Consider the following 14,176-nt stretch of genomic DNA (forward strand, 5'->3'; position numbering starts at 1 on the left):
AGCATGCATAATACACATCTGCAACACCAAATTGTTTCATCAATGTCAAATTTTGTGTCCTCAATACAGTTTTTTCCATGACTTGACCATGTTTATATATTATGATCAGGACTTCTAGCATACAGTTGACCTTCAAGCCTTATAAAGTGCCCAGTTGTCTTTTCCCCCCTGAACAGGGTGCACTGCTCATTTGGCTCAGAGTAAGCAGGTGCTCAGGGTGCTCTGCAGTTTAAGGTGAATGGTAAAAATGCTAGTAGGCCTCTGCTGCCACCTTGTGACTCACTGAGGATGAGTGCTTTTTGTCTCACTCACAACAATGGACAGACTTGTGAATATATATATCATTTTGCAAACAAGGTATTATCAATATTCCCTCTTTCTCTTTGTGGCTTTAACAACGCTTCACAACGCAGCTGACTGCCTCTGTGAATCAGATAAATAAATGTATTAGAAGCTGTTGGTGAGAACAGATGGCGCACATCATGCCTGGCATAGAGCAGTGAGGAAATAAACATGCCGTGTGTCTGATTCTGAAATAATCCACACAGAGTTTCCATAAACCCTCTTAACCAGCAGCAGACAGCTGATGAGCCAGTGTATTAAAACTCATCCTCGTGTTCAAATATAAAGAGACTGAGAGCCCGCACTTCCCACTCTGCAACAAAATATGTCTATACTGATGTTGGATGTGAATGCTTCACTCAGTTGTTGATGTACAGGGGCTGAAATCAATAGTATTTAGCAGTATATCATACAAAGTTGGAGGTTGTTTTCTGCAGGAGCACTGATAATATGTATGCATGATGTGTCAGAGGTGTTTTGTTGTGGAGCAACACTGGATGTGACTCAGCAAGTGCCATCGTCACATCATGACGTGGTGATGTCACGAGCTGCTGCTGTTTTGGAAGAACTTCAACATGGCATGAACTGCTACTACTGGTCCATAATATGTAAAAAAATAAATAAATAAATAAATAAATACAAATAACAGAGACGCTTCTCATGATAAAAACCTGAGGGACATATAAATCCCTTTATTCTGTATTCTAATTCTATATTTTTACTGCAACCTTGTAAATCTCATGTGCAGTTGTGCCAGAGTTTGGCACCCCCTAACAAGGACTGAACAAATAACAGGGAAGAAAGCAAGAAACATTTATTTTTGAAAGAATCATTGACACAAAACGACCACAGGATGTCACTCGTGTCTTTACAATGGCCATGAGACGCACAGGGCTCTACATGAGCTTGTAAGACTAACATTTATGGAGACATTAACCAATTTAAACTACAATTATTTGATAGTATTTTCTTTAACTATCGCTAAATTAACAAATTTAACTTGTTATTGTGTTACATTGTGTATTTATAATGTAAATGGAGCCTGTTGATCTCTCTGATTGAATGCAATGTATGGATCTTTTTGTTTTCCTGCCTCAAATGACATTGAATGTACAAAGTTAATTCTGTTTTGTGGTTTATTTACATATTCCCCACAACATCACAAACAGAGGCTCATCAAAAAATCCAAAGAGCCCACAACGTCTCCTAAAAAAACACCCTGAAAAACACCACTTACACCACAAAACAATCATGATACCATCATAATTACGTACAGTGTCATTTAAATGGTCAAACACTGAGACATTAAGTAAATAAAGTGAACCTGTTGTGGCTGAAATGGAATTATCTTGAATCCAGAAAATGGCGACCCCATCTGTTCACTCTGCAGATGTGCAGGCCAGCTGCTTATATTGCTGCTCCACATAAACAGCTGCACATCTGGGCAGGCAGGGATGCCTCAGGGGAGCAGAGGGGAGGCCGAGGATCGACTGCACAACGTGTAAATGAACGAGGCCCTGAAGGGGACGGCAGTCGACAAGCACCCGTTGTCCTCTTGGCTCCTTTTCGAAGGAGGCTAAAGTTTCTTTTTGGACTGGTGGCTCTTTCTTCTGTGAACTTTTTTTTCTTTCTTTTTTCTTTTGTTCCTCCTCTTCATCGTAGCTTCTCTCTGCTTTTGCTGATTGTTTCAAGAAGGAGTATAACATGTATCAGAGAGGAACTGCAGACAAAAAACATGTTGGGTGAAAATCACTCTGCAGTCTGTAGAAATGCTCTGTAGAACAAGCAGGAAATGCATTTTTTTGCACAGGTCTCCCCTCCCACATCAGTTTGAGTGTTTCCATGTTCACAGTGTTTTTTCGCTGTATGTGTTTATGTCCATTAGCGTAAGCATGTGCAGGCCTACAGGTTTATCCTGCATGGGGACATTGGCGATTATGTGTTTTTTCTGGTGCATACATGTGTGTGTTTGTGCATGTGTGTTCTGAGGGACATCTGATCTCCGGGCTCGCCGCACGCCACGCTTGCTTGCAGGTGGTCTGTCTGCACTTGGGGGCCGAGCAGATTTAATATTTCATAGGAGCACAGCACACCCCTGGACGCCATCATTGAGTCCACATGGCCAGGCCGGAAAGCTGCTCTGTGAACGCTGGGCTGAAATATGCGGCCCTGCCAGCCCCCTCTCCACCATGCTGCTTGCTTACTTGCTGGGCCTCACAATTAAAAGCTAACCACAGCTACAGATGTTGGCAGCTGTCTTTAACCCGTTGGATGCCACTTTGTAGGTGCCGTCTGCCAATCCTCACTGTATAAAGTGCTAAAAGCCACTAATAAAGGTTGGACGGTGTCCATATCGGCTCAGTGGACGCAGAGGTCACGAGTCAAAACAAAAAGCAGAAAGAAAAAGCTGGAGAAAAAATAAAGTGGAGGGAAAAAAGCAAGAACTAACCAAAGCATTTCATTCTGACAGGTTCCAGGTCTAGTATGCCAGCTAAACCCTCAGCTCCTCCAGTTTTAATGCCCCCCCCCCTCCACAGTTATACACCATATAAACAGGAAACCAAAACCAAAAGTGTTTTTTGACCGCCTTGCAAAATCCAGCGTGAGGAATTCAAGTTCAGGTCACAATTCATCAGATTCCAGTGAGGCCGAACCTTGTTCAGTGTTCGCCGTCATGTATGGTGTGGATCTGGAGCTCGGCCAAAGAGTACAGAGAGAATTTCACCAGCACCATTATTCAACAAGGTCAAACCCGATTTAGATTTGAAACCAAAGCCAAAACAGGGCATCTTGAAGCTGTTAGGAAACTATTCCAGATCTTAAACAGACCAGGGGGACTGTGTACATCTCCCTAATTGCACATGTCAATTTATGTATAAGCGCTTGGTTTAGTCAAGCTCCATTACTCCCCCTTTGCTTTCTCTCATGCTGTTTACCTGTCACCTTCTCCCTCGCTTATTCCACCTTACCTCAGACACATACACACTCAGCTTTCTGAAAATTCACAGGTTTGAGAGTGTGAGTGTTTTGAATGTTGCTTCCATGGAGGCACATTTCACACACACACGCACACACACAGAATCTCAGGCAAACCAACAACAAGTCACTGAGACAAACCATGTCAGTTCACAGTTTGACAGCTTGTTAATGTTGTGTGACTTCTCCGGGAACAAAAGATGCATTGCAGAAACTCAAGACTGCATGTAATTAATCCAATCCGGGCAATAACTCTCTCAAATATTTACTGTATTCCACTATCAGCGGCGAGGGAGACAAATGAAGAGCTTGACAAAAGACCTCACACATCCATGGGAGTCTTGCTTGTTCCAGAGACTGTGGCGAGCGAGCGGGGCAGGTGAAAAGAGTTGTTACTCACATCTCGACCGTAAGGGCCTATATAATGTTTTAACACACTGACCTTAAACCTACAGGGACCCTGCTACAATAATGCTGTCATCACCTGGTTTGAGAGTGGAAGCTTGATGGTGTGACACAACCATCCAGTGTCCATGGGAGAGTGACCAAGGCAAACACAAAGCAGCGAACAGGCCGATTTCTCCTTATGACATTTCATTCTTTACAGACAGCTCCATTTTTATTTTTATTTTGGTCATTTGGTGGCAGCAGAACAAACTGAAAACACATCATAATGATCTCATATCACTTTATGAAGTTGTGACGGTGGCAAAGAGCCGTTTATTTACTCAAACATCAGGCATGGAGAGGGGAATATTCTCTATCTTTTCTGATGTGGTATCTTTCCAACAAATCCAAGGACAAAAAAAACTAAACAAAAAATCTGGTTTTTAGCTGCTCAGTGTTTCACCACAGCCACCAGTATACCACTAAGCTGCAGCAACTAGAAGGAAAAGAGTGGATTTGGAAATTTTGGATAACAAACTGTGCTGAGCAGCAGCAGGAACTGTGAAGCGTTAATTAATTCACAAGTCAGCCTGTGTGGGTTCCTCACCATAAGAAATACCTTTATGTCAAATTTACAGCTTTTTCATCTGCAGAACTGAAACCTCAGACCCTAACCCAAAAAGCATCAGTTTCCCTTAATTACACTCAAAATGTGAGTTTTTAAATCTCTTTTATGAGCCATCACATTATACTTTCTTTGACTTTTCTATCAGTTCTTCTCATTTCTTTTTTGTCAGCGTATATATAAAGAATATGGTGTACATACATGATGTTGATGTTGTGCATGAACTTTACTCCCTCAGATTATTCACTACATCATACATACATACCCCTCTCTGCACTGACTCTGGGGCAAAGGCGAAAGTGGTCATCTCCGTAAAAAAAAAAAAAAAATCATTTCGCAATAGCAGCTCTGTCTCTGCAAGATGGCTATTTTGGATCTAAGTAAATAGCCATGTTTTGAAAGCAATCATCTGGCCAACATTTTTGCACCCAGTTGGAGGATGAAAGAGAACTGAAGCTCATGCACAGACCTCCTAAATAGGAATAGCTAAAGTTGTGCAGCTGTGGCCTCATCTATGTCTCTGCATCTGGATCTGAAAGACTTCATAAAAACCAAATTAATGTGCGGTTAATTAATACCCGTAACTGCAAGCAGAAATGGCCATTGGAGAAACTGTTTGATAATTGAATCATTTGTGGTTTTCAGCAGGTTGCAATGTTCAGAAAGTCATTTCCGAGATGCAGCTTTGGTGTGAAAACACAGCTCTATGATTAGGCCCTGATTAATCCTTGTTAGTGAGCAGGGGAGGCTTTCAAAGCCTTGTTGTGAGCCATAATGACTTTAAACACTAGAGGGTAGCCTGCTCAAGCAGGATTAGCTGTTTTCCACTTCACAGAGATAAAATTACCCTGCCCCACCAAATATTTCAATAGTGGGGAGATAGGGCCATTAAAATACCTTTAAAAGGTCACAGAAAGCCAACTTCAAGGTTTGTTGTCTCACCAGTTCTGAGTTACACTGAGAGGCGGTGGGGATGTCTTATGGGCTTTGCAGAGAGGGGGGTCCTGCCATTCTACAGGTTCACAGGAAAGATGGCCAAACATGTTTGCTCATGCCATGGGACACAATGTTTTCAGAGGAACAGCAGGAGCAGTGGAGGGGGAGAGGGTGGATGGTTGGGTTGGGGGGGGGGGGTTACAAAAGAGGAGGGAGGAAGAAAAAGGTCTAACGGGGTCTGGTGGCCACATGTCACAGTTGCCTTTCGGTGCTTGGATACTGCAGGCTTTCGTGCTAAACATCGATGCAGAGGCTGAAAATAAGCCCTGTCCAAATACAAGGGGTTGGGTGGTGGACTGGTGAAGACAGGCCCCGGGCCAGACAACCCCGCCCACCCCCCACCCCTCTTCTGATCCAGCTTTGGTCCCATCAGGGCCGAACAGCGACCCTGACCTTCAGCCCTGACTCCCAGCTTCCAACCCCAGCCAGCTGAGGGACTGTATGAAAATGACTGAAGGCTTGTGTTTCATTTTGGAAAAAGCCTCTTTATATACTTAAGTTTAGTATTTTCTTTAGACCTTTGACAGCAGTAATATATATTTATAGGAAACACAACATAATCCTGAATAAAGAGCTGCTACACAAACAATTATTGCAGCCACAAAAAGAAGGAGCCCTCCCCTTTCACTCCCTGTCCTCCCCTCATAATTTTTCCACAGCCCCTCAGGCCGTGTCAGTTGTTATTTTTCTGTTCTCTTTGTGTGTCCGCTTCAAATATAAAAGATGGACTCATTGATGACACTATATGTTTCTTGCAACAGCAACAATGGCAGACAAGTCGGGAGCAGACATGTCTATATTAGTGTCAGAGACACCCAGAGGTATGTCACATTACCACACAGTAAAACAGGTTAAAGAGGAACTTAATTGCTTGGTTGCTGTCCTTTGAAAAGCTCGGCTCAAACTTTCCAAAAGCAGACGAGCCGAGGTCGAGGCAGAAGGAGAGAGCCACATCAAAAGAGAAGTGTGCATGAATCTGTCAGCAATGAAGGGCTATTACTACAGTAGCAGCACCCTGCCTTAGGGAATATGCTGTCAGCTTTCTCATTAAAAGACTGACCTGGGAGAGAGCCTGGGGTTAGCTCACAGATTCAGGTCGAAACTGTTGCTGTTTTTCTGTTGTTGTTGTTGTTTTTTAAAAGATAATCAATAGGTAATTGTAACTCTATATATTTTATTTAATTTCAAGCAGGATGTGTGCATGTGTATGTGGTGAGGGGAGAGATGCCAAGAGTGAGATAAAAAGCGCATGCGTGTCTGTGAAATTAGAAACACAAACACATTAGATCTTAAACAAGCTTACCACATCCAACCTCTGCGAGCAATTAGAAAAGCATCAACGCCATTACACATGGACTCTTGACATGCCATGCCTAAACCCTTCACCTTCTCCTATGAGTAAACAAACACATTGGTGATGAAGCTAATGGGGCTCCTGCAAATGAGCCACATGAGGAGTGAGAGAGACGGAGAGCGAGCGATCCATCTTCTCCGTAGCGGGTAACCATCACCGGAGTCCAGCCCCAACACAGAGGAACCACCACAGAGGTTGTGCAGTAGTTAGTGAACCTGTCTGTCTCCTGTCAGACTGCTGTCACACACACATCGAGCCCAAGCATCAATACACACCGCTTCCCCCCGCCTCACCCTCTGCTTTTCCAGGTCTATATGCACTGAACGCACATGTTTTGATTGCTGACGGCCATGTCAGGAGTCAAGTAGAGCCTCTTAAAATGTGGCCTAGGGGCAAGGGTCATCCACTAATGAGTAAAAGCTTTTTTTCCCCTTTGTTGGCAGGGAGGGAGTAAGGAAATGTGCTCACTAGGTGGTAGGTAGGTGAGGAGGGGGAGGGAGGGGAGGAGAGAATGTGTGAAGGGATGGGTAGTGGCAGGGGAGAGGAAGGGTGAAAAGGCCGGGAGGGCGGGAGGGAGGGGGTGTCAGGAAGTAGAGCGAGAGGGGAGGCAAGAGGTGAGGTCTCAGGTGAGAGGGGGTGATAATGATAAACTGTGTTTTTCTGCAGTGTCTGACAGAGAAACCGAGATGGAGGAAGAAGAGTAGAAAGGCACGATTGCAAGCTGTTAAAAGTCACCTTATTATTAAGATTATATTTTTTAAAATATAGCATAGACCGGATAAAATCACATGTTTCAAGCAGATTCTTAAAGGCAATTTAAGATTTATGAAGAGTCAAAACTTAAATTTCCAGACAATTCCCTTGAACCTTATTAATGACTCATAGTGACTTGATTTAAGTACTTTAATGGCAGTCTAAGTGGTGCTGAATGTACAAACATTGCTAAAATTTCAGCTAAAAAAACAAACTTGACATTTCAAATCTCAATTTAATCCTTAAATCAAATAAAAAACAGACATCGAAAAAATAAGTGAAAAACAACACCTGTGCTGTGCAAGAGTGAAGTAGAAAGTACAAAACATCTGTGTTTTTGGAACATTTATCTCACAAAAAAAGTTTTTAAAAGCTTTTTTTTTTTTTTCTGGTGACATTTTCAAATTCCTTCACTGTGGACGGCGCTTTTGGTGGTCCGAAAACAACAGATTTCAGATTTGTCTCCATTAGCATGGACATTGTCTACATCTTAAGTTGTCGTGTCATTCATCAATGTTTTTTCACTGTTGTTTTGAAATTCTTTTCTTTTTCTTCTCCCTCTGTAGATTTGCCAGTAGCTGCAGTGTCTGACTTTGAAACACCCACATCATCTCATCTATAATGTGAATCACACGTCCACATGCAGTGTAGGTGTTTCCCTGCCCACTGCGCTCTGGGTGTAGTATGAGCTTGTCAGAGGCCAGACAGCCTGACCCCAACATGCTGAAATTGTTTCACGAGAAGCTCCCCTCTGCCCCTTTGGCTTTCTCTGTGTCCTGATGGACCTGGGACCCTGGCAGTGCGGCACATAGATGAGGATGTGTGGACGAGACACCGGTGGAGAAGAAGAAAGCCAGCCCTTGTGCTCGGAGAGTTAACCCTAAGTGATGCAATACCATTGAGTGCAAAAAGACGCTCTTTGTTCCCTCCGCTCAACTGATCTTGCCTTTACCTCTGCAGCCAAGCGATGTGTATGCGTGTGTGTGTGTATGTGTGTGGGTGTTTGTGTTAGAAGTGGCGGGCTGTTTGAAGCCGCTCTGATGGTTCTTTTGGTGCTCTCCAGGAAACGTTTGTCTGTGCATTGGATGAGCTCCTCCAGATGTTCCCATAATTCCACTGGATGTGTACGTGCATGCCTGACCGTGTGAGTACATCCGAATGTGTGCGCGCGCGTGCAGGTCTGTGTGTTTAGATAGAAAGGGGAGGGAGGGGGGCCATGTTCCAATTAGAGATGGGTAAACTGTTGATGTAAAAGAAACTAAAGCTAACATTTACAGGCCATGACTTTGTGATGTCTCCCATTGTGACTTCAGTCTGCACTGTGGCATCGAGCCTAAAGCACTGTGCGGACAAGAGACGGGCCCAGAGGATTGTTTTAAATTCCACATTATAGTTTCCAAAGTGCACTCCAGTGCTATAAACACAATTTAATGTACAATCACTGCAAAAAACACTTAAGAGGTGGATTTTCCTGTGTTAACTTTAACTGCCCCGCTGGAGTGTCGATGAGAGTGACACAAAATCCCATCCCGCTCTGGGCAACGTTGATCTGTGGCCGACCTGGGACTTCAACCTCCCTACAGACATGGAGAGAAAGTTAATATATGATTTTCCTTTGTGAGAACAGAGTAGTGCAAAACAGCCATAAAATCACTCACAGCTTAATGGCCAGTAAGAGACAAACCTGAAAGCACATAAGGTGGACGCACACAGACAAAGCCTGGGGTCCGAGGGACAGTGAGAACAAGTACGGTTTGGACAGGGTAAATCCTGAGTATTTTAAGATGGAAAAGAAATCTTATAAATGTTGCTTTTTTGGACTGATAATACTCTACTCAGATACCACTGACATGTTGTTTTTTTGTGCTTTTGATGAAATCAGATGGGCTTTATCACCAGGTAGAGTTTCCTCAGTTGTTGAACTGACAATTATTCTGAAAACTGTTAAGAATTAAGTAATTTAATCCTGACTTTACTGTAATAATTCATTCTGGACCATTTTAAGCTGGGGTGCTTAATCTTGTAGATACCAGCATGAGTTAGCTAAACTTTGAAATGATCCAACCCACCCCTTAAAAGAATATAAAGACATACAAAAACAAGATTAGATCTAAGATTCATCCAGCTTTAATAATGGAAAGTTTTCACAACTTGTTGATGAAGACCATTTGATGCAGTTGAAAGCTCCAGTCAAAATTGACTGTTCTGAATCAAGTAGGTTCCTCCCTGAAACTTTTTGTGAATAGAGGGTTGGTTCCTGGTGACTAAACAAAACAGTGGCATTTAACGTTACATTTTTTTGTTTTTATGTGAGCTGTCTCTGAGATTTACAGTGTACAGTGAACACTTGATCTCTATCTGTGGTGTTCCCAAATGTCATTGTGACAGAGGTTTTCATTGGAACTACCTCCTACTGATGAAGAATTGATTAAGATGGGAAAAGCAAACATCCGGTGTGTTCAGAAAAACAACCCTTCTGGGAATTGCTGTGGTCGACCAGCCCTCTTTTCTTTAAAACCTTTATTTAAACCCTTATGTTGAGTAAAAGAAACAGAAAGATGTGACTAATACCTGGATGGGAAGAAAGCGATACCAAGGAACTTCCCTCAGGACTCAGTGGAAGTTGGACACAATGAATCAAAAGCACAGGAAATATCGTAAAGAAAATACCTGCATGAGCCCATAAAAGGTCCAGAACAATAACACCAGTGGAGGGGGTTTATCTTGTGATGTTCTTGTCTGTCATCTGTGTTTTTGTGTATCTATGTGGCTTGTATTGGCATTGCCAGAACACACTGTAGGTGTCCATCCACACAAATACAGTAGTTGTATTGTAAAATGTGTGTTTAGCAAGGCTTTCAGTTTAATTAAATTTTATTTGCACATCTCCAAATAATGAAATACATTATCTCAAGATTTGAGTGAAAGACCAAATTGTGAAAGTAATAGCTGCTTATCACCTGATCTCATCTCTATTAAAGTTTAGCCAGTTTAAAGTTTTATGTCAAGTTTGAAATCTAGTTTCTAAAGATGCTGGTTGCATCTTTTTGTTAGTTGGTCTCATCATCATTGTCAGTCCATTGTTTGAGCTTGGTTGCATGTGTGTGTTTGTGTTTTCTCGTTTTCCAGTCCTCAGACGAAAAAATTCCAACCTTCCTCCACTTCTGAAGAGCCACACTTGAGCTGTGACCTCATTTGGATGGTGAGCACCTGTGGAGTGCAAACAATTATCCCATTAGTGCTAAGAGGGGCTGCTCCCGCTCACCTACAGGAGCCCTTATCCCCGCCCACAGACCTCCTGCACCACGCCATCAACCCTCCTTCACAAACTCAGCTTCGGTTTCTCGCAGCTCCCACATCTGAAAGCTGGGGAGTATCTCGGAGAGGTGTGGTAGCACTCTGAGGACGAGTGTGGGGTGGTGGGGTGGGTGGGGGTGTAGGGGGGAGTCGTGGGGATCAATGGTGCTCTTCTGGTTGACAAAGCTCAGACAAAAAGGGCCTTCTCTGGCTGAGACAGACGGGCCAGCCCACACACACCTGGATGGCCAGGGGAATTATAAGAAGGCTTGCAGCGCTTCAAAGCCACTCTGCCACCTGTGCTCATTGCTGCGAATAAGGAGGGGTGTGTGTGTGTGTGTGTGTGTGTGTGTGTGTCTGAGGATGTGACACTCACACGCACACACCAAAGGGTTTAAATGTTAAGTCTCAGCGACTGAAGTCCTACTTATCTCAAAGTGATAGATACACAGACACCGACACAAGCAGCTATACATCCACATGTACAGACCAAACAAACATTTAGCCACACCCCCTTCCACACACACACACACACACACACACACACACACACACACACACACACACACACACACACACACACACACACACACACACACACACACACACACACACACACACACACACACACACACACACACACACACATGCATATAACCATCCGGACACACACACACAGATACAAACACACACACAGCTCTACGGTGAGGCTGGGAACCTGGGTGCAGGGCTGCTGTAGGAGCTGTTTGAAGCCAGCTGTCACAACCTGACAGCCTGTTGTTTTAGAGGCCTTTGGTATGGCCGAGGGGCCGAGGGGAGAAAAACAACACCAGGAATGTGTACAAGTCAGGACCCAACAGTAAATCCTTCGTCCGTTTCCTTTCTCCCAATGCAGACAGAGGGGAGCAGGGTCGTCCAAAGGAGAGAGCAGAGGGACGTGGGAGCGCTCGAGTCTCCCGGACAAGCCACTGAAGTGACCTGCATCTCCCTCCCCAATCTCAGCTTTTTCTCACACCTTTTTACTCTCTGGTCCTCTCTTTTCCCATCGCTTTGTTTATTTCTTTTCTGCACTTTCTCAGTCTCTTTCTTCTCTCCCCACTCCAGTGCTTCTTCTCTCCCCTATGCATCACATATGTGCCCCACTGTAATTGTTTTATCATGCGGCTGTTTATCCTGTGGCTGTATTCATTAAGAGCAGACACACACAAACAACCGCTTAGAAGGAGAAAGAAAGGAATAGGGTGGGGAAGTTTACAGACGCGCAAATACGTTCAACACACATACTCTCTGAGTGATGGATACAAACACACCCAGAAACTTTGCTAATCCACAAAATATAATACAAATATGAACACAAAAACACAGAGTATCATCCGAGTGCCTGTGTGATGAGCACATAGTGGACGGTCGACAGATGTGGATACATGACCTGACTCTTTCTCATATGGGAAAATAGGCCCTGCTCCAACAGTATGCAAACAAGTCAATAACTTACGTAGTCACAAAACATGAGAACAAGCAGACACAAGACTCTGCACATAGAGGACGGCACAACAAAAGCACCACATCTCATGAAAGCATCGCAGGAATTGAGTGTGATGATGTTGCAATTGCATTGAGATCTTACCGCAAGGTTAATATTCCTCCAAATGGTTGTTTACTTGCTGCAAAGCACCAAAAAAAAAGACACATTTGGAACTGAGAAAACCTGAAATGCTGCAGTGGTTTTCAACTTCACAGAAAAACAGCATATCTATTCCTCTTTTGGTGCTTCTTTGTGCAAACATCCCGTGATAAATAAAGAGTCTTATGTCCTGCTTTGATTTAAGTTGACAGACCTCACATCCTGAATCTGATCTTTTCTCACTCTGTGTTGTTGTTCCGCTCTGAGTTTTGGTCGCTGCTTTTTTCCAGTACATTACCCTAGTCTCTTTAATCTTAATGCATCCCCATTGGTGCACAGTGTAAATAAATGAACAAAGCCACAGTGAGTATACACAAAGTTTCACATGACACCAAGTTTCTGTTTTGGTCAAGTTGAAGTACAGCTTCCTGAAAGAGGCTCTCTGCCAATTTTACACATCAACTTTGTTGTTTACTAGTCATGAGGAGTATTACTCAGCCAGTGAAAACAGGTGAATAATATCTTATGTGACAGAGGGGAGTTTCCAAGTCTAAAAAAAAATAACCCCCATGGCCCATGATGTCATTAGTTTCAGTTTTCTTCCATGATCTCCTTATTGTCTGTTAACCCTGTTTTGTCAAACATGCTCCTGTTTGTCTCGCTCAATATTTACAACAAATATGATGTCACGGTGGATGTCATCAATATTGTAATAAGATTTGTGTCCTCTTATTTTGTCTTATTGTACAATAATAACATTTTTCAGATTATCCACATGACTGTGTTATTAGTATTGCCACAATTAAAGTATAATACAGCAACTGAAATAATGACCAGGCTGATACAAAAGCCAATTCCACCACTACGTAACACCATTAATGATTGTTTTGAGTTATGAGAAGATGTGCCCTTTCTCACACACACACACACACACACACACACACACACACACACACACACACACACACACACACACACACACACACACACACACACACACACACACACACACAAATGGAGCACATTAAGTTCAGGTTAAGTAGGCCTATTGTGTGTGCACTTGCACTAACACACCTGGCTGTGCATAAACGTGCACTTGTCAAATCCAAGGTTAACTTTTTCTATAGGACCAGAAATCGTGGTCTGGGAGTCAACTGCTGGTGAGATAAGAATGTATGTATGTCAGTTTTGAGGGGTTTGCTGATGCTATACACACACACATTAACACACTCACACACACACACACAGAAGGGGACAGAGAGAGAGAAAGAAGGGGTACACCAAAGCCATGACCCCGGTGGTCCAGTCTGCTATACATCATCGTCCTCAACACTCCTCAAACTCCTCTCTTTGCTTTGAACTGAACACGGTTCACTGAACAAGCTGCCGCCTCCCTATAGGGATACACAGAGAAACCCAGAAAATCACCACAAAACTCTGAGGTGAAACTTTATGGGGCTCTCAAAGGAAAGCCCAACAGATGTTTAAAGACGCTTTTTTTTCCTCCCTAACATCACTGTCCAGGCAGGTTTCGGGTGTGTAGCTCAGTGAACTGCCTCACAGTCAAATGCTATAGTATTTCCAAATGATTTCGGCTGTGGTTTTCGATAATGATTGTGGTTATGATTGTCGGCCATTAAATAAGAGCAGATAAAATTCTGGTGAAGCCTCGTGAAGTGGTAAATGTCATTTTGTAGCCGTGTCCTCTCCAAGTCTCTCAATGACTAATTAAGTGCCTTGGTAATTACATCATGGCCATGAGAGAAAGGGGAGTGGAGGAGTGGTGGAAGGTCTGTGAGCAATATTGCTGTTTACACAATTA

Source organism: Trachurus trachurus (assembly GCF_905171665.1).
Source record: "Trachurus trachurus genome assembly, chromosome: 22".
In the NCBI taxonomy this organism is placed as follows: Eukaryota; Metazoa; Chordata; class Actinopteri; order Carangiformes; family Carangidae; genus Trachurus; species Trachurus trachurus.